This window comes from Protomyctophum parallelum (assembly GCF_964188405.1).
Source record: "Protomyctophum parallelum genome assembly, chromosome: 19".
Taxonomy (NCBI): Eukaryota; Metazoa; Chordata; class Actinopteri; order Myctophiformes; family Myctophidae; genus Protomyctophum; species Protomyctophum parallelum.
In genome coordinates, this window is record NC_139717.1 from 25,095,590 (window position 1) to 25,116,712 (window position 21,123).

The following is a 21,123-nucleotide window of genomic DNA, read 5'->3' on the forward strand; positions in this document are numbered from 1 at the left end:
AGAAAAGATAAAGAGAGAAGAGAGGGGGGGAGAAAAAGAGAGAGTGAGTGAGAAAAAGAAGAAAGAAAGGGGGTGAGGAGGAGGCAATTGCTGGCATGGGACAGGTCTGGAACTGGTTCTCAGTGTGTGTGTGTGTGTGTGTGTGTGTGTGTGTGTGTGTGTGTGTGTGTGTGTGTGTGTGTGTGTGTGTGTGTGTGTGTGTGTGTGTGTGTGTGTGTGTGTGCATTGCCGGGGCTCCTCAGGGGTTAAGTTACACTCTGAGAAAGAGAGGAGGAAGAGGAAAGGAAAGGAGAAACTGCTGGCGTCTTTGAATTCTCTCCGCTCTGTCTGTCTGTCTGTCTGTCTGTCCCTCTCTCCCTATCTCTCTCTCTCTCCCTGTCCGTCTGTGTCTGCTGAAGGGTTGTCTGTCTGTCTGTTTCTCCCTCTCTGCTGAAGGGCTGACTGGTGGCTGTAGTTTCCTCCGGACACACTCCGGCAGCCCGCTCCGCTCGCCCCTCCGCCCCCTGCTTTCAAGTTAACGAGTCCCGCTCGCCCCGTCCTCTTGGTCTGGGTTCGTCGTCAGGGAATGTGTGTGTGGAGCGCCGAGAGGTCGCCCTCTCTCTCTCTTCTTCTCTGACACGGGGATGACCACCGGCTGCCCAAACACGGTAAGGCTTCTGCTTTTAATGAGTGCCCTTAATGTGTGCGTGTGCGCGTGCTTGTGCATGCACGTGTGCGCATGTGCATGCATGTGTGTGTCAGCGTGTGTGTGTGTCAGTGTGTGTGTGTGTGTGTGTGTGTGTGTGTGTGTGTGTGTGTCTGTTTTGGGAAGTGTCGGCGAGTGCAAAGAGAGCCTGGCTCACACACACACACACACAGCTGCGCTCACACCGTGAAACCCTCCGTGTTCATTTAACTCAGAGTGAGTACAAAAATGGAAGCGGGTTAAATTAACACTGATGATTATTATACTGTGCACTTCAAATATCCTATCCCCTAATGTCACCTCTCAGGATCATTGTAATTCATGTCTCAGACTTTTAACTTGTGCCATTAAGACACTAACTAACTTATATACAACGCAATTATAATTAAGTCAATCAGAATCTCTCTCTGTCAAAAGCCCTGCATTGTTAAGGAGGACTCCTGCAGAAAACGAATCAGTTGGGAATTTATTTTGTTTTGAGACTAACTTGTGCAGCCATGAGACAAATTGAGTCTTTAAAGTGCCATCAGAAGTTCCATACGGATGTATTATTTACAACTGATGCAGTTCTTTCCAGTACATATTTTACACTGTTGTTGTCTTCCTGACCACTTACACTTTTTCCAACGTTTAAGTGACAAATCCCCCCGAGGCAAAGTTACAGCCTTTTTAAACGGTCGCATTCTAAAAAGGCACTTAAGAAAAGATTAAGCACCGTGGGTGTTGCAGTTTTATAAAGGCATTTTTCTCTCTTCTTTCTGCTATTTACACAGACAAAAAATGTAAAACTAAAAAGTTATGTTGAAGTAATTTCAACCATTTGTGACTGTTAATCAATCATTCTTATTTATGAAATGGAAAACAAGTTAAGTCAACCCTTTAGCCCCCATACCTTCTGTGAACCTCAAATTAATCCAACAGGTGTGAACTGTACTTCTAGACAGTAAATGCCTCATGGCTCCTGTGAATAAATTAAGTCACTCTCAACATAAACAATAGAAAAGGCAGTGCTGTTTAGTATTATTATTAATATTACACCCTCATGTATCCTACACACTTTTCCCACGTAGCTATATCCATAGGCTATTTATATTTTTTGTTATTATTTTACAATTACTTTTTTTCCAGTTCCCTGAGACTTAGCCTGCCAAGTCACTGGATTGAACTTCAATGGAGTAGTCATTATGATAAATTAATGTAGTTAATGCTACATTACTGTACAGTGTTGTTGGCCTGTAATGTGTAACCTGAAATGCAATCACATAAATTAACTTTTATCCTTCCACTGATCTTAACATTTGTAAACTTCCTACGGCAGCTATGGTTTTGTACAAGGACTGAGAGCACAGGCCCTGCACCTAAAATAACATGACAAATGTGACACATTATAGGAACACCTTTGTGTGTGCGGCACGGGAAAACACTCAAGTTCAAGCCCACTATTGTTTCAAAAGAACATTATTTTTTTGAATATGGATGCTCGGCATTAACTCATCAACTTACATTTTTCGGTTTGCCCGGAAATTTCTGGGATTTTTGGGATACATTTTTGAACAATTTATTGTCGCTGAGAATAATATGTTGGCTCTGGCACACACAGGATTTCCATGTGGATTTTATCATGGCTCCTTGGAAATTAATAAATCCCTTGGGTAACATAACTCTACTTCAATCAACGGTATTAGAATGCATTCGATATAGCTCCACAAGCGGCGCACATGAAAACGATTCCTTTTAAAACATCTGAAATATCTAAATTCCCTTCTTTTAAATGATCGAACCGGTGTATCCGCTTACTTCCTGATTTAGAGGGGTTGCACTGGAATCGATTTGGGGGCACTGACGGGTTAGTTAATCAAATCGCACAACGAGTCCAAGTCCAACCCTGCATGCAGTCCCAGAGTCAGATGACCAGCAGCCAAAACGAAGGCATGAATCAGACGTTGTTTGGTGCTGGATGTGGCCTGGAGGCAGAGCTCAGATATGCAGGGGAGAGGAGAGGGGGAGCAGAGGGGAGGAAGATGGCCGGGTCAGTAACGGAGGAGGCTAAAGAAGGGGGTTGGAGGCAGAGAGAAAGAAAGGTATAGAGACAGGGAGAAGAAAGAAATCAACATAGAAGAAAAATATATATAAATTAAAGAGAAGAAAGAGGGGGTGAAAGTGAGACAGAATGGGCAAGGGAAGCAGCAGAGAGAGAGAGAGAGAGAGAGAGACCGACCAGACAGACTGTTGCTTTCTGGCCAACTAAGAGATCCAGTACAGGGAGAAGCTTGTTACTTTGAAACACAGAACCCACATCGTCTCTCCCTCCCCTGGGCATGGGGCTTGGGAGGAGATGTGCTCCCCTGGATGAAAGAAAAACACAGCCAAATACCAGAGGATAATGTGATTATAGGCAAAGAGGAGAATGAGGGTTAATTGAAGCTAAGTGTCCATAAAAAAAAGAAAGATACTATATATACATCTGTGACTCAGCTTTCAGTCCACACTCAGGCAGACAGGGCCTGGATTCTTATTACCACCACTCAAATAAACACACATCTCTGTAATTCGCGAGGAATGTTGTGAATGTGTGTTTTCCAAAAAGGTATAATACCTGGGCATGGCATGCCGAATCAAATCCTTGAATTACAGTATATGTGCAGTGCAGGTTTCTTTCCACCAAATTGAAAAAGAAGCACAATGTCCATTGTGATAGACTCAGTTAGCGATAGAACAGATTTTCTATGTCTGGTGCGCACAGTCGGACAGATGCTAGCGCAGTCTTCCATGACAAAGTCCATTGCCTTAGATTTCATGAAACACTCATAATCTCCCACGGCTGCTCTGGTGGCTCCAGTCTGGAGAGTTGGATCCGTTTACTGACATGTAGTCAACATTGCTTACAGTGCACCCCGTAAAGCCTTTCGATAAGTTTGTAAAGCATGTGGGAATGGTCTTTCTGGAGGAGAAGAGAACATGCAGCTGCTCGGGATATAAATGAAACTAAGATAAGATAAAAGATGATCAAGCTGTCTGTGGTCCCCTCGCACTGAGCTCATCTCTTAATGCCTGAATGAAAGTGTCCACCAACCGCCTTTAATTGTTTATACTTTACTGATTTATACTTGACACGTTTTTCAAATATTTTTCATTATCGAGACAAGTACTTCAATGTGAAAGGTAATTTGACTATGGAGGGACACTAATGATTTCCTTAAAAATAATAATCACTGTCCATCAGACAACACCTTTGAATAAAATTTACAGCAAAGTACTAAGGTAAAATCACAGCTCCGATTGCCATAGTAACATATTGTTCTCAAAGAGACCTGCAATTTAAGCCACTTAGGGATGAGAAGCCCTATAAACATTCAAAGTATCCACTTAAGACTGGCTTGTCTCTCTCTCCCCCCAAGCTCAAGTCATGTGTGGAGAGGTTCAGGGACTGCAACACTGCAAGAAATTAACAAGCTCGGTGCAATCCAAAAGTTTTATTAATAGATTCTTGGTCAAATTATAGTTGCACCAGTTGACCATTTTGTTGCAATAGATTGAGGATTATTATGTTAGGGTACAAATAATATGTGACACTTTCAAGAATTGTCCTTGAAAAAATCTACTTTGATCATGAAGCAACCAAAACTTTTAGAGACGGGAAAAAAAAATCACCCAGGGTGATATAACCTAATCCCCATATCATAAAAATCGATCTGTATTAAATTAAATCCATAATAAAATGAGAAAGCTAGCTTAATGCTTCATTGTCATTTCTTACAGCGTAATGCACTACGTAGACTAGAGGTTGAGACACTCATTTTATGGTCTGTGAGCAGGGTGGACATGCAATTGTTGTTTGTTTTGGAGCCTGGTGAAGGCAGATAAAAAGCGATGTGGAGTGCCTGGCCACACGGGCAATGCCTAACCTGACGCTGCCAGATCCAAGAAGCTTGCTACACAAATTTGTTTCACAGCTTATTGGGATCTGGGATCGCGGAAGCAAATTCGATGACGGGGCTGTTCCTTTTTTTCAAGATACTTGGTAGATGATTGGATGGGACCGTCTGTCTATCACCGTGTGGGCGTGCAAACACAACCAATCATATTGACGTGTCTATATAGCTTCACATCCGGTTTCGCACATATCCCGCCCTTAGCTCACGCTGATTGGTTCGGTACGGAACGGATTTTTGTCAGCTCAACTCCCTGAGAGATCCCAGATGAGTGCTGTGTTGGGGAACATGGTTACCCAATACCGCCCTCATCTGGCAGCGTCAGGTTAGGCAATGCCGGCATAGCTGCACTCCTCCACTTTACCCTCCAACCACACTCCACACAAGACTTTTACCATGCACTGATGCATTCTGCAAGCTTTACTTTTCCCTCTGTCTGTCTGTCTGTCACCTTAATTCTAGGACTGCAAACAATTGATTATTTTCTTTCATCGAATAATTGAGAATACCGTTATACATATATATTTTTAAATATATCAACGATTCAATGTAAATGTAATAGACTGAATTGATTAGTCTTAAGCCCCATCTATACTTCGTCGTACAACAGTATCACACAAAAATAGCAAAACAAAAAGCTGATGTACAAGCTCCCAACACATAGTGTGAGTACAAGCTCCCAACACACAGTGTGAGCTTGTAGAGCTGCTAAAAAGAACATTTTTTATGAATGTGAAAGAAAAAAAGGCAAATTTAAATTCCTGCCAAAACCAATTATTTATTAAATCCGATTGTAGATTTTTGTAGATTGTATATCTGTCATACTGAATCAAATTGAATATTTCACTCAACTGTTTCATTCTCATTCTCACTCCGTCTCTCTCTCTCTCTCACGGTGTTCATATCTCCCTTCTGGGCCAGATAATGAAATATCAGCTGGTATTTATGTAGTTGCAACACCCAGGTTCATTGCAGCTATGGGGTTCAGTTCCGTGATGTGGGTTCTCAGCATAAATCAACAGCCTCCAGTCCAAAGAAAACACACACACAAAAGTAGTCAATATGCGAGTACTTCCTGTTAGCTGTCAAATTATGGCCTTTCCTTTGCCCGGACACACTTGCACGAAAGCATAAAACCTTGACGAAATGCTAGCCTAGACATAAATAAGTTAGTGAGTAAGTAGATCAATACATTAAATTAATTAATCAATAATTAAGTACTAGACAAAACCAGGGGAAAAATAAACTATAGATATGACATGTAGTTAATGCTATAGGTTCAATGTCGTGTGACCTTTCTGGTCGCTAATGCTGCTCTTATTCCAATAAATAGATGATTAATGGGGCTGGTGAATAATTGAGTGTGTCATTAGTCTCTGAACATGGCCATGTGTGTCCGGTTCCCTGGCTTCACTGCCTACGTCCTCTTGTTTCAGCTGACTGCGTTCACATTGCACAAGCACACTGACAGCTCCCATGGTTTGACAGCACTCAAAGGTGTGCATGTGTACGTGTGCGTGTCATATAATTATCTTAATAATACATTCTGTATATTATTATCATCACGTCATGTATTGTACATGTATACATGCATGTTTGGCAATTTCTCTCCAATTCATATTGTTGCTGTGAGGCAGAAAGCAATTTATCTCCATAGTTCAACTTTTTTTTCCCCCCGTAAATTCATGCCCTACTGTACTACTTCATCATACAAGGGTGTCGCACAAAAATCGTGAAAATAGCAGATCTGCAAGCTCTCAAAGCATCGTAATATGGCACGTTGTAAGCTTGTAGGTCAGAAAATGTCACTATTTTATATTCCTTTTTTTTTCTTTTTCAAATAATAAATAGTGTTTGGACAACATTTCTGCCCAACAGCGACCATTATTAGTTTTCTGTACGGGTGCTCTCAAGCTCTAACATTGTGTACATATCATCCATTACTCTGTCTTTGTACTTTACACCTTGCTTGCTGAGTTAGCTCACGTAGTCAGCTGCTTGCAGAGTGTTGCGTTTCGTCCTCTGTACGCGCCAGCTTCACAGCAAATGGCTCTGTAATTGTCAGGCCAGTGGAACAGCGTGCGTAGGCCCTGTGTGTGATCCATTCTTACATTCCCTCACCTCCCCTGTTCAGCCACGCAACTCTGAACTCCCACACTGTCAAACAGATCCAACTCGGCAGGTGGTGCAACCTCACACATTCATTTATTTATTTAGTTAGTTGTGGAAAAACAGTTCAATTGAATTCTACCATTTGGAATGGGATGATTTGATTTATTTCAAATCTCTTCAAGACATCACCACTATTACAAATATGCCAATTAATCAAATTACTATATTTCAGTTCATGCAATAATATCTCTCACTTAATTGGCATATTATCCACAACTCCTTTTAAGAAAAACAAGATTTGTGTTGTGACTCATGGTAGCCTCTAGCTTGCGTTCAGAATGAACACATTCCATTTTTAATATGACCTTCGTTCAGACCTGTGGCCTACAGCGAGGAACGCACAGTCTCATCCCTACTAGTTACACTTCCATTTCAACTCCTGCTCACACTGTGGCTCTAAGGGGACCTGCAACTCTCCATTCTATGCCTCTTCCTCTCCCATATTCCTCAAACTTTTATTGCCAAATGCTTCATTGGACACACAACGGCGGATGGGAATGAGCAAATGAGGATATAGCTCGTAAATATGTGCATGTTTATAGTGCGTTTTCATTAGGGCAGATATACTATTAAACACAATTTAATAGGAACCACAATTAAACACTGTGAGAAACTGGCCATTTCCTCTCACTAACGTATTCAGTTAATACTGCCGTTTTCATGGAGCAGTTTGATGTTTGCTCAAGGGGCACATCGGAAATATTATGCACCGTTAGTCCTAGATCAATCAAACCAGCAGCCAATTTACTATGGATTGATGTTTTGGATTTAGGTTTTAGCAGATGTCATGCAGACCTGGGCCAAGTACCACTGCTAGCATAGAGCCCTGCTAGTCCCATCAACAAATAAGAAGAAATGTGTCCCCCCGCGTAAAGCAAAGCATTCTACACACTAGTTTGAGTTAGGGAATCGGAGACGGAACCAGGCAGCGCTATAATATCTCCAATAACATTGGAGAGGGGATGGGGCATCTGTTTGAGAACCCCACATCAAACGAGACAGCATGTCAGCAGAGGGTTATGCATATATTGTCCTTGTTCTTCCCCTCCAACGGCAATAAGCGCCCGAGCGCAGAGAGAGAGAGCGTGAGGACACGAGAGCAGACGGAGAGGAGAGGAGAGGAAGGAGGTATCGTTTTGATCGGGACGGCAACGCGGAGGAGGGACAAGACGGCTCCACACATACAGGGACAACACATGAGTCAGATAAAGACCTGGGGAGACTTCATTGCTAAGGTGGGGAGAGAGAGAGAGAGACCATGCACACATGCAAATCAATGACCTTATCAGGTATCCGTCCATTCCGTTCCATTCCGTTCTGTTCTTATATATATATATGCCTTGTGGTCGTATAGCTAGAGATGTTGTTTTCTCGGTGGGGCATCTGGAGAAGATTAGGGCCCAACCTGACACTGCAGCCCCAGTGAAACATGACTCAGGGATGAATGGAGGCTTTTAGGCCAGTGTCTGTCTTCCCACACGTTGTTCTGCTATTCTTTATTTGTCCGTCACCCAATAAAACATGCACGCCGTTATCTGATACCGATACCCGCACGCTGACCGCGCGGTTCAAGGTCCTGCCAATCTCTCATTCTCTTTCTTCTGTCTCTTCAAACAATCCTTTTTTTGGTGCTTTATATTCTCGCAAAGATATATTTATTTATGTAGGGACATAAAATCTGGTCATTGTCTGAAAAACAAGCTGTTCATGCAGTCCCGAGCGATATTAGAAATCCTAAAGACACTGTAGACGCTGACCCATATGCACTTTGAATCAATGGGACCGAATGGAATCCGTAAAACCAGCCAACGTCAAATATTCCTTTCTTGTAAAAGCAATGAACCACTTCTAACTGAGGTGAAATTGAGCAATGATGAGGGAGCATGATGGTGTGTGTGTGTGTGTGTGTGTGGGGGGGGGGGGGGGGGGGGGGGGGGAGACCAAATTACCTGCAAAAGAACCCCATGCTTAGACCCCATACTTGTTTTGATACCGTCTGCATCACTGCGGGTTGGACTCTTATTAGATTCTGCCTGAGTGCCTGTGTTTCCATTTGTGGCTCAGACGCCACCCCATCGTCCCCCAAATCCCACCCACCCCAGCGCCATCCCACCACAGCACCTCAGAGGCCTTTATCCATTTACGACGTCTGGGCATAGCCCACCGGGGAGTCTGCATTTTGGGCAAAAGACGACTAATGCATGTCACCAATGCCACCTGCAGTTAAATAAAAGCGGTTCAGGCCACCACTCAGCTGGGCACTAATGCAGCAGGAAGCAGAGAGGGCCCAAAACAAACCCAGCAGCGGAACATCGGGTGTGTATTACTACACAGGCTGACCGAGGTCATCTAGACGGACGTACAGAATATATTATGCTGTGTTACACACTAGCTAGGACGTAGATCCGTCTCTCTCTCGGATAAAGCTGTAGTTCTGGCTGTGTAAGTAAGTGACCGTATTCACATGGTGGCCATTTTAGTCTTTTGTCCCGGCCAAGAGTGACGTGAGACCAAAATGGCGGCTGTCTGAATACGGCCAATTGCTTGGATATATACTGGAGTGGAGTGTCTGCATTTGTTGCCAATTCTCTTCCCCCCAACCCCCCCCCCCCCAACCGGTTACTGTTGTGTGACTGAGGAGAAGCGCTGTCGTGCATGCCGAGCAGGGGCGACACTGAGGCGCAAATACGGCTTTGCCGTCGCCAATTTGACAAGGACGTTCTGTTTCATTGAGGCTGTGTGTTCAAGTGTTCACATGGGCATACATGCGTGTTTGTGTATGCATTACATTCTGTGATTGTATATCGTTTCCATTTGCTCAGCTAGCTAGTCAGACCCACAATTAGTGAGCTCCCCCCCCCCTCCCTCCATCCCTGTTAAAGGGAAGGGAAAAAAACACCACCCCACTGTTCTCTTCGCCTGAGTGTCCTCACACGAGAGAGGCTTCAATTTCAACCTCCTCAGCACATGGCCCCGGCAATTGCTTCCCACTGCAATTTATTACAGGCAAATTGAAAGATTCCAAGGTGTGAGTCAGTTTGTGTTGGCCCTAAAGATGGTAGCCGCTTACTTAACGTACACTATAGCCTGTCTCTTTTGCATGGCTGTTGCTCCACCACGTCCCCCATCTGGGTTTGTAGGGGCTGCACTTTAATGTACTCTGTAACCAGGTCCTTAGCATACAAACAGAAAAAAAGGAGCGGGAATAAAATAGCTGTTGCCACTTTTCCAAAGCAAAGGGGAAGATGGCAGTGGGCCCATTAGTTGACCCCCTGCCGAGCCCTCTGGAGGCATATAGGCTTACCAGTGTCAAAGCAGAAGAATATGCACTGGGCAGCATCAAAGCACGGCCGCTAAGGCAGCTGATAGCTTGTGGCGACATTGTGCCGCGGGACGGAGCACTCTCCGCCATTATTACCGTGGATCCCTCACATCGCCTATTTATAATCAATTTTCCACTCCGAAAACCTGCTGTGTCTCTGTCTCCCACATGTTGTAGTCAGAGTAACAGGGAGAGAGAGAGAGAGCCAGAAGTAGAGATATGGATAGAGGGAGAGGGGGGAGTACAGTTGGTGAAAACCAAGTCCAAGAGTATTGCTAACACAGGAGAAATTGTACAGCAGGGACTGTTCACATAAATGGACCCAGACGTGTAAAAGTAACGGTGGTTTCAAGAGACTACTCTTAAAAAAGAACTCCGCCTCAGAAATAAAACCACCGAATTCCTACCGGATCAAAATTCAAAGTGGTCTTTTTTCTAAAAAAAAAAGAGAAAAAGAATGAAAGAAAGTAAGAAATTAAGCAGCACATTCGTGTAAAACCGCATCGTTATTTGCAACTAAACCGCCTCATTTATATACAATCACAAGCCTGTGAACTCTTACACAGCATTCGAGTCTGTCAGTATCACTGTCAGTCAACCGTTCACGACGCCATATGTAGATTTCTTATTATGTCTCATACATATATACACAGATCAAACAGAATGGATTATTATTTCCCCAGACAAAACTATGTCAACCGTTGCGTCTCGAGACGCAACATAATATAAACACAACTAACAATGCAATAAAAGTCTTAAACAGTCGAATACTCAAACTGAACACTAAAAACTGCTTGGTGTCGGCATGGCTGTGCATACCGGTTCCCACGTCTTATGTCTGTTTGGGGTTTGTTTTTAGCGTTGCTGTATTTATATAACGTGCTCCATTGTGCAATTTGTTTTGCCTTAGATACTGTAAATGTCAAAGGAGGCATAATGTGACGGGAAGAATGCAGATAAAACAGGCACATCCTGGAATGCCACATGTAAAGCAGAGATATACGTGTCTGTCTGGGGGGGGGGGGGGGGGGGTGTGTGTGTGTGCACGCCTGTACGGGCAGGTGTGTGACTGTGTACAGTAGCTCCCTTCCTGAAAGGATATGATGTAGCTTTCTTGATGGAGGTGATGAACTCATGTTGCAGTGACAATGACAAATGTACGTGTGTGTGTGAGTGTGTGTGTGTGTGTGTGTGTGTGTGTGTGTGTGTGTGTGTGTGTGTGTGTGTGTGTGTGTGTGTGTGTGTGTGTGTGTGTGTGTGTGTGTGTGTGTGTGTGTGTTGCTGCATGCCTGTGTGTTATACCTTGACTTTGACACCGATATGGTAGAGAAAGAGGAGGCGCTGCGTGGGCCCATTACCGTGACAGGGAAATATGACTGAACACGGGGACAATGGGGGTCAAGTGCTCTCCTCTTTCTCTCCCCCTAATACCCAATACTCATTCAGGGACACAAGGAGGACTTCCAAGCCTTTCTGATGGAATTTTACACTTAAAGTGCACTTAAAGGCTCCCCGACGGTGCAATTATGAGCCAAGAACTGTATTCAGCCGTTCTGGTCATGTAATATACGTTTTTCCCAAAAAGGAAATTTTCTAAAGTTAGCTAAAATGATGTGAGCTTGTAGATTTGCCCTTTTCACTATAAGTGTCACAAGACAAAGTATAGAGCTTAAGTGGTTAATGGAACAGTGACTCCTCAGGACTCTCCCTAGGCTTGAACACGTGTTTTGTTATTCAAAGATGACTTACCCTTTCACTACTAGAATTCCATTTGGCTGGACACACCATCAATCATTCCTGGTGACAGGCATCTCACAATTCCTGATTTTCAGCAGGGAAACTTTCTTTCTTATTTGCTTTAGAGTAACAACACCTTTCAAAACTGTTATATTTCCAAAGCAAACTCTCGGACGAGAAAATAATGTCATGTCCATCAAAGTAAAGCAGCATAAACAGTGTGTTGGCTAAGGTTGGTACCTGAAAAAACATTTGAACAATTTTATGCTCCTTTTGTTTCCCCAACTTTCTACTTCCTCTTCCTATGACATCACAAGCTAATGCCATTTGATTTAAAGGGACCATGGCCCAATTAATGACAGAGGTTTGTAATGAAAAAATCACTTATGGACAATGATTTTCAAATAGATGGTTTAAAACCCATTTTGGGCGGGAACCCCTTTTGGTGTTTTGCATTATGTTATGCTTTAGCTGTTGAAAGATAGCAGATCTACAAGCTCATAGCGCGGCACTATAAACTTGTAGGTCTGCTATTTTTTTTAAATCGTGCACATGTGGCGCAAATCTTTGAATATATATTCTTTCAGAGCGAACGTTTTTAACTAAAATCTTTGCTTCTGGAAGGTCCGGCCAATTTCATATATTTTTATGGGTCCTTAACATAAAAATGTTTGAGAACAACTGACATAGAAACATAGTGTTTTCAGAAAACTGTCAGGATTTAGAAGACATTTTGTAGAATCGAGCTCAGGTCTAAATGGGTTAATGGAAGCTCAATTAAATACTGTATCTCAATGGCAATGTTTTTTGTGGATATTTTTTACAGTTTAAAACTGAGAATATTGAGAAGATAATTATGTATAGGCCTACTGTTCAGAATGACAGAGAGCTTATTAGAGTTTTTTCTTTCCTTCATCTTGAGAGTTTTTTGGAGTCCTCTGCTCTCAGTCTCTACTGAGAAATACTGGATATTTTAAAGATAAACTTGACATTTCCCCGACGCTGAAATGGATATAAGGCTTATGGGGCTTTATTTTGCAATGCACTAAAAGTATTAAACCCCCAGACAAACGGCGACTGCACTGTTACGTTTGGAAGCCTCCAATGTGAGATCTTTCATACTTTTACTTTTCTGAAAAACAATTAGGAAGTTTTGGGGGTTACGAAATACTGAACAAACAAACCACTAATTTCACAATTACAAGTGATCATTAATTTTTGACACGGTACATTTCAGCACTCATTATTCATGCATTACATTTGCATGAAACAAGATAATACTCGGTAGAGTAGATCAACCACAAATCTGAGTTTTCTTTCTCCATTCTCTCTGTCTCTCTCTTCATCACATTTTAATGGTTTCATTGCCTAATATTCCACAAAATTGTAGACTATATCCATATCATGAATTGTCCCTCGTGTCGGCATACAAACACTGATAGGTGTGAGATTCAAGATACTTGGCTGATATTCAGAATTGGAGAGAGAGAGAGAGAGAGAGAGGGAGAGAGAGACTCAGCATGTGGTAGCAGTATCACACATGCACACACACACACACACACACAGTCGCACCCCCCTCCCTCCACACACACACACACACACACACACACACACACAAACACCCCCCCCTCACACACACACACACACACACACCCCATGCTCTGCCCGCGTCCAGAATTATGGGACTGGTTGTTGAGCACTTGCGGTGAGTTGGAAGGTCCTTGGCGCGGGGCCTTGGGGCTCCCATTGGAACACAATCCTGAGAGCAAAGTCATTAGAAATCTCTCATTCTCGCACCGCTGTGTAAAATGGCCCAGTGGCCTCCATTTGAACGAGAGCCCCGAGAAACGAGCACCTTCCTTCTGCCAGGCAGGCAGGAATTGGATGGAATAAAGACTGGTGTGCAGACTGAGGGGTGGGGCAGTTAACGCATTTTTACCTGAAATCAGATTCTAAAACGTCTTCTACATCCTGACAGTTTTCTGAAAAAGCTATGTTTCTATGTCAGTCGTTCTTCGATTTAAAAAAAATAGCAGACCTACAAGCTTGTAGCGCGCCACTCGGTGGCGCGCTATGAGCTTGTAGATCTGCTATTTTTCAATAGCTAAAGCATAACATATTGCACCAAAAGGGGTTCCCGTACAGAATGGATTAAAGTTATGTGTTTGTATTTATTGACTCAGGCTACAGAGATCAGTAAACTGTTTCAGGGGGAAATGAAGTTTCTCTGGCCTGTTTTTCTCATAAGCACTGCAGGCATTAGGGAGAGTGACGAGTTGAATTTATACCTTAAATGGCTGGAGAGAAAAAGCCCTATTGGAAATGTACTTAAGCTTACGTTGCCTCAAGCTTCATGGATCCCCCCCCCCCTTCTTCTCTTATTTGGTGGTACTTAACGTAACTTGGTAGCCGAGTACATTGTGTCCCCAGTTCAACTCCAGTAGAAAACAATGCCTAGTACACTTTCTCACAAATTTGGATTGGCAACGGCAAGTTAATAACTCTAAATAATTGAGGCCTTTTATTTTCATTCAGTGGCAGAAATGGTCTCTGGTGGTTTGATTTTTTTTGTTTTCACAGTAGCCTATACCCTATACCTAATGCAATGTGAACAGAATATATATATATATATATATATATATATATATATATATATATATATATATATATATATATGTGTGAGACAAAAAAGGGACTCCTGCACATCCAAAAAGGAAAAGGAGGTGCAAGTCTAGTTAGCAGGCATAGACATCAAAAAAGAGAAAAACCTTCCAAGGAAGGGACTGCACACTCCAGGGAACAGAGACGGACAACTTACTGCATCAAACGTATTTATTAGCACAGTGCTAATAAATAAGTTTGATGCAGTAACTTGCATCGTTCCAAGTAGGCCAGGGGCCAACGGGTATACCACTGTAGAGGCGTCAGCGGGCACCGCTCTAGTAATTCATAATCTCATAGCCAGACAACCAAATCAATTGCTGACTCAAATTTACTTTAGTGCTGTGTGTCCCTCAAGTAATCCCGTTAGTCTGTAAATATCCTTTAAATGAGCCAAAGTTTAACTAGAACGATTTGCAATGTATATCCCTCAAGCCAATCTTAGACTCCCCCCCAATATCCCTAGAGGCAGCCCCACCACAGAATGGTGTTTTGAAATAAGAGCACGCTCTCCTGTAAGTAGCTAAAGGAAATTAAGATAGATGATAAACATTCTACCTTGTTTGCCCTCAAGGAAAACATTCAAGATTGAGAAATGTTTTGTTGATGTTAGGACATCACGTGCACTACTACTCCCGGGCAAGGACTGCGGGGGATGTTAGCATACAGTATTGTATTTATATAGTCTCTGTACTTGTTGGAAGTAGGACTTGAGTGTGAATTTAAATCTGAGTGTAAATTTAAATCCGAGTGTGTAAATATACCCTTAACATAACTCACACACTATGTTGTCATAGTGAGTGTTTGCGTTTGTCATGCATATTTATGCATTAATGTGTGCATCCACGCTCTGAAGTACATGAGCGCTTGCCAAGTGTGCATACAGTAGTACAGTGCGGGCATCGTCTGGTTCTTGGCTGTGCGAGCCGGCCCGCGTGTGCACTGTGCACGTGTGGTATTCCAAGCTAGAAAAACAAGGCTTTCGCTGACATGAGTGAAGGGTTCTAATTGTGGTGGAGGAGGAAGTATGAGAGAGCCAGGAGGAGGAGGAAGAGAGAGATACAGCGAGAGAGAGAGAGAGAGAGAGAGAGAGAGAGAGAGAGAGAGAGAGAGAGAGAGAAAGAGAGTTACCTGACACCGCTGTCTGTTAGTAATTAAAGGCTGTCCAAAAGCCTGTTCGTTTAGGTGAGCCGTGTTGAAAGATTATCATGACTGGGCCCAACGGGGGTAGCCTGGGCACTGGCATGTGTTCCCAAGACCTCACCTCATCCTCAGTGAGGAGATCAACGGCAGCCAAGAACAACATTCACCCTCTCCTATCATCTATTTGCTGATCGGCAATGATCACACTTTCCATTACTCATTTTGTGTTCCCCTGCCCCAGGTCAGCGCACGCACTGTGTGTGTGTGTGTGTGTGTGTGTGTGTGTGTGTGTGTGTGTGTGTGTGTGTGTGTGTGTGTGTGTCTCATACACTTCCAGCATACCTCGTCTTGCATTATACTGTCTTTATCCTGCTATCACCTATGGGTACACAAACAAACACACACACCTGCATATCCACCCGGCATATCTCACTTGCATATCTTTTCTCTCTCTTTCATGTGCACTCATGTATGGACAGTTTGCACACATGCATGCAGTATGCACGAACACACACACATGCGAGTGCGTGCGCAAACACACACACTCGCACACACACACACCTCGCCTGCATATTATATTATATTTTCTTTCTTGCTCATGTGCACTCATGCATACAGTTTGTACACATGCGTGTACACGCAATACACACACACACACACACGCTTCTCCTAGTCTTTATAGAATCCCTCCCTGCTTAGGCGGTTCAATTTCCTCCAGCTAAGAATAATAACAGTGGATACCTGACAGCGTTACTAAAGTGCTGCGATGAACACCTTCCTGATGTCAGCACTACTCTAGCACCCATGGGCAGAGATGTGCGTGCGCCTGCGTGACTGCGTGTGTGTGTCTGCATGCCTGCGTGTGTGCGCATCTCTATTTGTGTACACACACACACACACACACAAACAACGTTTTTCTGTTACTCAGTCTGCTGACGTTTGTGTGTACATTTGAGTGCGTACGTTGGTGTGTGTATGTTCCTGCACGCGCATGCGCACTTGCGCAGAGTGTGTACAGACAACATAAAGAACCCCATTGATAAGAACAAGTTCTTCTTGTTAACCTATCAGTGGAACTGGACCACAGCCAGCGTTCAGCGTCCACCGCTCCAGACATGCAGGGCGAGCGAGAGAGATAGATCAGCAATGGAACATGTGTTAATGCTCTCTACCTCCAAGAGATACATTGAAGAGGACATTGAGCAATGTTTCGTCTTACATCTCTCTGGTGACTCCCTCCACTTCCTCCTTTCTCTCCAAAATGCTTCCATGTGCAGCCGGAGCATTCCAAGTACCTTTCTGAAGCATTCCGAGTCGCTCCCTGAAGACACCCGACACCCAGGGGAAAGCAGATAGTCATGAGAAATACCTGCTAGCTCTAGTTGCCATAACAGTTTTGAATAACAGCAAGGGGATTTCTGCCATACCTCTCTGTTCTTCTCGCACATGTGTGTGTGTGTGTTGCCTACTTTTTTCCACTTTTCTTTCTTTCGATCTTGTAATACAAATATTCTCCCCAGGGAAAAAGGGGTGACATGGTTGTTTTATGATGGCCATAATAATCACTGAGCGGGCTGCTGGCTGCATACAGTGACATCGTCTGTAAGCGGCGATTCTTGGACACGCCTTGTTGTCAAATAAAAGTGTCTGGTTGAAAGTCGCAGCGAGAACAAAGAGGTTCAGTGTGTGTGTGTGTGTGTGTGTGTGTGTGTGTGTGTGTGTGTGTGTGTGTGTGTGTGGTAACCACCTTTCTGAGGCCCAAGCTGTGAACCTACTGTTTCAACGTGTGTGCCTGTGTGTGTTTTGTGTGTCTCGACTATTTGTTTAACCATCGCCCGGCCTCCCATGGACTGTGGGGCCAATCGCCACACAAGAGTCCCGACAGCGGGAACTATCCCAGTAAATCTGCAGCCGACCACACAATTAATCACAACAGTAAGCCGAACAAGTGGCTAGGCATGACAAATGTGTGTGGGTAAGGCACGCTGAGAACAGAAACATGGCATTTACTGCAAGCATTACACCCTTCGAGATTACATTTAATAAAAACCAGGGTGCCCACATTCAAACGCAAACATATTGTGCATAAGAACATATGGGCTGCAAAGTCAATAAATCAAAAAGGAAGGACTATCTTATGAACATCTGTTTTTATGGATAGATCACAAAATGTGGAGGCATACAAGACTGACAGGCATACACACGACCGCAATGACAGACAAGGGCTTAGTTTTACGGCATCTAAATATAACGCATCATCGTCTTCAAGCTGTTTTGATGTACAATTGGTTAGAACGTCTGCACGACTTGATTTACTAACATGTCCCTCAATACTGGATGTTAAGCGGAAATGCAAGAAATGCCATTTAAACGGCATGAATGCGCTTTTGGAGAAAAAAAACCCGGCTGGGACTATATTTTTCCAGATGTCTTTGAAATGGAGCCACAGCAGTGTCACCACCAGAACATGTATTCCATTATTCAGATTGTTTCAAATGCTTAACTCTTAAAGCAAATGTGGAGTGACAAATCCAAAAAAGGTTCACTCTTGCTTCAGTCAAAGCGGGGAGGTTCTTATAAATGGAATTGTCCCCATGGGCAAACCACATAGACATGATATTTGTATCAAGTCCAATAAATCTACCACATTAATTTCTAACCATACAATCAGAGGCTTCGCCAAGTAAGTGAATACACCCTGATCAGGCTGATGATAAGAGGGGACTATGAGAGCACTGTTTCTTTGTGAGAGACAGTGTTCTCGTTAGTGGTCAGACAATTCGCTTCAGTTGAGAAGATTACCTTCTCAAGCAACCATCTAAAACATCCAGTACGCCAGGAACAGATTAACGCGATGACTGATGCTGCATGGCTTGAATTCCTCTAACGAAAAATGACAACTACTGTGTTTTCAACCACTTAAACCTATACTTTGTTGACCGGCTCCCCCAGGGGTCTAATAAATCGGCCACCTCTTTTTTCCCTCTACACCAAATCGCTTTGCCAAAATTAGCATGTCTACAAGCTCACAAAGTGTTGCATTGCGTCAGGTTGTGAGCTTGTAGTTTGGCTATTTTCGCCAAATGTTATCCAGTTATTGTCAAACGTTGGCCTGTTATGACGTGCCGTTGTGCCCAGAATAGGAATGCTACAGTTAATTCAACACAACGCAGTGTTGACCTGACAACTGAGGAAACAGAGGATTGTGACTGGAGTATTTCCTGGTGATGTTTTAGCTAACTCACTCATCACTTCAGTCTCTAATAGTATGTCCTGCCAGAGGTGACCACAAACTTCAAAATTTCAAGTGCTCTCATTACTGTAATTATTGAGTAACAAGGGTAGCTTTTTCATGTAAGCCCACTAACTTCTAAATTAAATAATCTATATTAAATCTATATTATTCTACTATCTATAAATGCACCAACTCTCTCTCTCTGTGCGTGTGTGTGTGTTTGTGTGTGTGTGTGTGTGTGTGTGTGTGTGTGTGGGGGGGGGGGGGGGGGGGGGGGTAACTCGAGAACTGTTCGCCCACCGACTTCGACACACGCGCTCCACACCCCCACAGGGAGTGCAGTGCCCGGTGTCGAGTCGGTCGGACCCACGGTTGTCCAGAACCGCCACAAAAGGCCTCTGCTTGGGCTCTGGATAGGGCCCCTGCCTAGGCTCCATATATGGAGCTGGCCTCTTCTGACATCACAACACTCCATATCTGGATATCATGCCTGACACAGAACTCCATATGTACGTCTGTAATCCACGTAACTTGAGAACCGTTCGACCCACCGACTTCAAATTCGACACGCATGTTCCACACACCTGCAGGGAGTGCAGTGCCCGGTGTTGAGTCGGTCGGACCCACGGTTGTCCAGAACCGCCACAAAAGGCCTCTGTCTGGGCTCTGGATAGGACCCCTGCCCAGGTTCCATATATGGAGCTGGCCTGTTCAGACATCACAACAATCCATACTGTATATGGAGTGTTGTACTCCATATTTGGGCATGCCTGAGACAGAACTCCATATATAGGAATAAAGGGACACAGAGAGACATATAAAAGGATAAAAGGGACACAGACAGATGGGTGGAACGGGTACTCTTACACAGGTACAACAGGTATTGCATAGCCAGGTGGGGCATGGATCTCCAACTTCCATCGTTACCAATTCGGTGCTTTACAGCCGGGCACCAGTCTAATTAAATTATGCTGAAGCATTTTACTACACTACTTTTGTAAATGAATAAAAGATATGATAAAGAAATGCAAGAATTACAATATATCTCACACTATACTTATTTGTTATAATCAGGAGAATATTGCACTAATGAACCTTCCATATAATAGAGGTTTTAGAGCTGGTATTTTTGCTATTGACATACAATTAAGTATCCTCTGGAGTCGGCCTGGTCAGCACTGACCAAAAAGGATGCCAGACACCACCATAGTTAACTGATAAATATTTAAGTAACCGTATCCTACTGCGTCAAATACTATTCTAGTACACTTTGTTAGTACAATTAACTTGATAAGCCATTAACGACCATTCATCCTCCTCTGCTTCTTTCTGGCCAGGCATTGGGGTGTCATAAATAATTAATAAAGACCAAAAGCTACGTATGATCTCTTCATCTTAATGCTTGGTGGCAACAGGGACAGAAGCAGCGGTTCCTTCTATATACCTCTCCCTGGACAATGCAATTAATCTGCTCGTGCCCAGTTTAAGGACAGAGACTGGACTGCAGAGCGTGAAAAATGAAAAACCAAAAAGGGAAAGTCATGAATTTTGCAGAAAACTCAAGCCAACAAGTACCTGACCTTGTCTGCTCCTCCGGTTTGGTTCATTTATTCTGTCACCCCACTCTCTCTTTCTCTTTTGTATTTCTTTAAAGAGAAGAGGGATTGAGAAGAGGAAATAGTGGCACAGAAGAGCGAAAGCTGCTGTTCCCAAAATAGAAAAAAAAAAGAAGAGAGGTGAGAGGGGTGGGAGGGAGTCGGGGTGGAGAGATATTAGCCATATGTGATTCATTTACAACGCCATGCCTCAATTAATCTGGGCAGGGTGGCAGGCGCCAGGGTTGGGCCCCGTGCCACCTGAGCAAGAGGGACTAGGGGAGGGAGGAAGACTGATCTCTGCCTGGCCGAGTGAAGGATGAGCAATGAAAACAGATCCTCTTCGAATCAATATGACTTACACCATCACTCCCACGCGCAAAAAACTCATCCCTTCTCCTTCGAGTACTCTCATATAGTTGACTTTTAGCTGCATTCTCCGTGTTCTCTCCCTCTTCCTGTGATGTCGGCCAATGAAAGTGAGACCTGGAACACAGCGCTGATCCATCAGGCGTCCCAGAAGCCCCCCGTAAAGAGTGGCAATGCTCGTGTAGACACCCCCCAAAGGATGGAGGTTTTGTGCTAGATTATTTTCAAACAGTTGTGGTTCTGCTGTGGCATTAAGTGAAAGCAAAATGGGA

The 21,123-nt window shown here is 43.6% G+C and overlaps 1 protein-coding gene across 1 annotated transcript in view; it reads left to right on the forward strand.

Annotated features, from left to right (window-relative positions):
* Window positions 1–374: 374 nt before the first annotated feature.
* The window catches only part of LOC310877181 (leucine-rich repeat transmembrane protein FLRT2-like), a 33,512-nt gene continuing 12,763 nt past the window's right edge, over window positions 375–21,123 (forward strand). The window contains exon 1 of the mRNA XM_083790938.1: window positions 375–647. The gene's annotated coding sequence lies outside the window, so the exon portion shown is untranslated. The remainder of the gene's footprint in view (window positions 648–21,123) is intronic.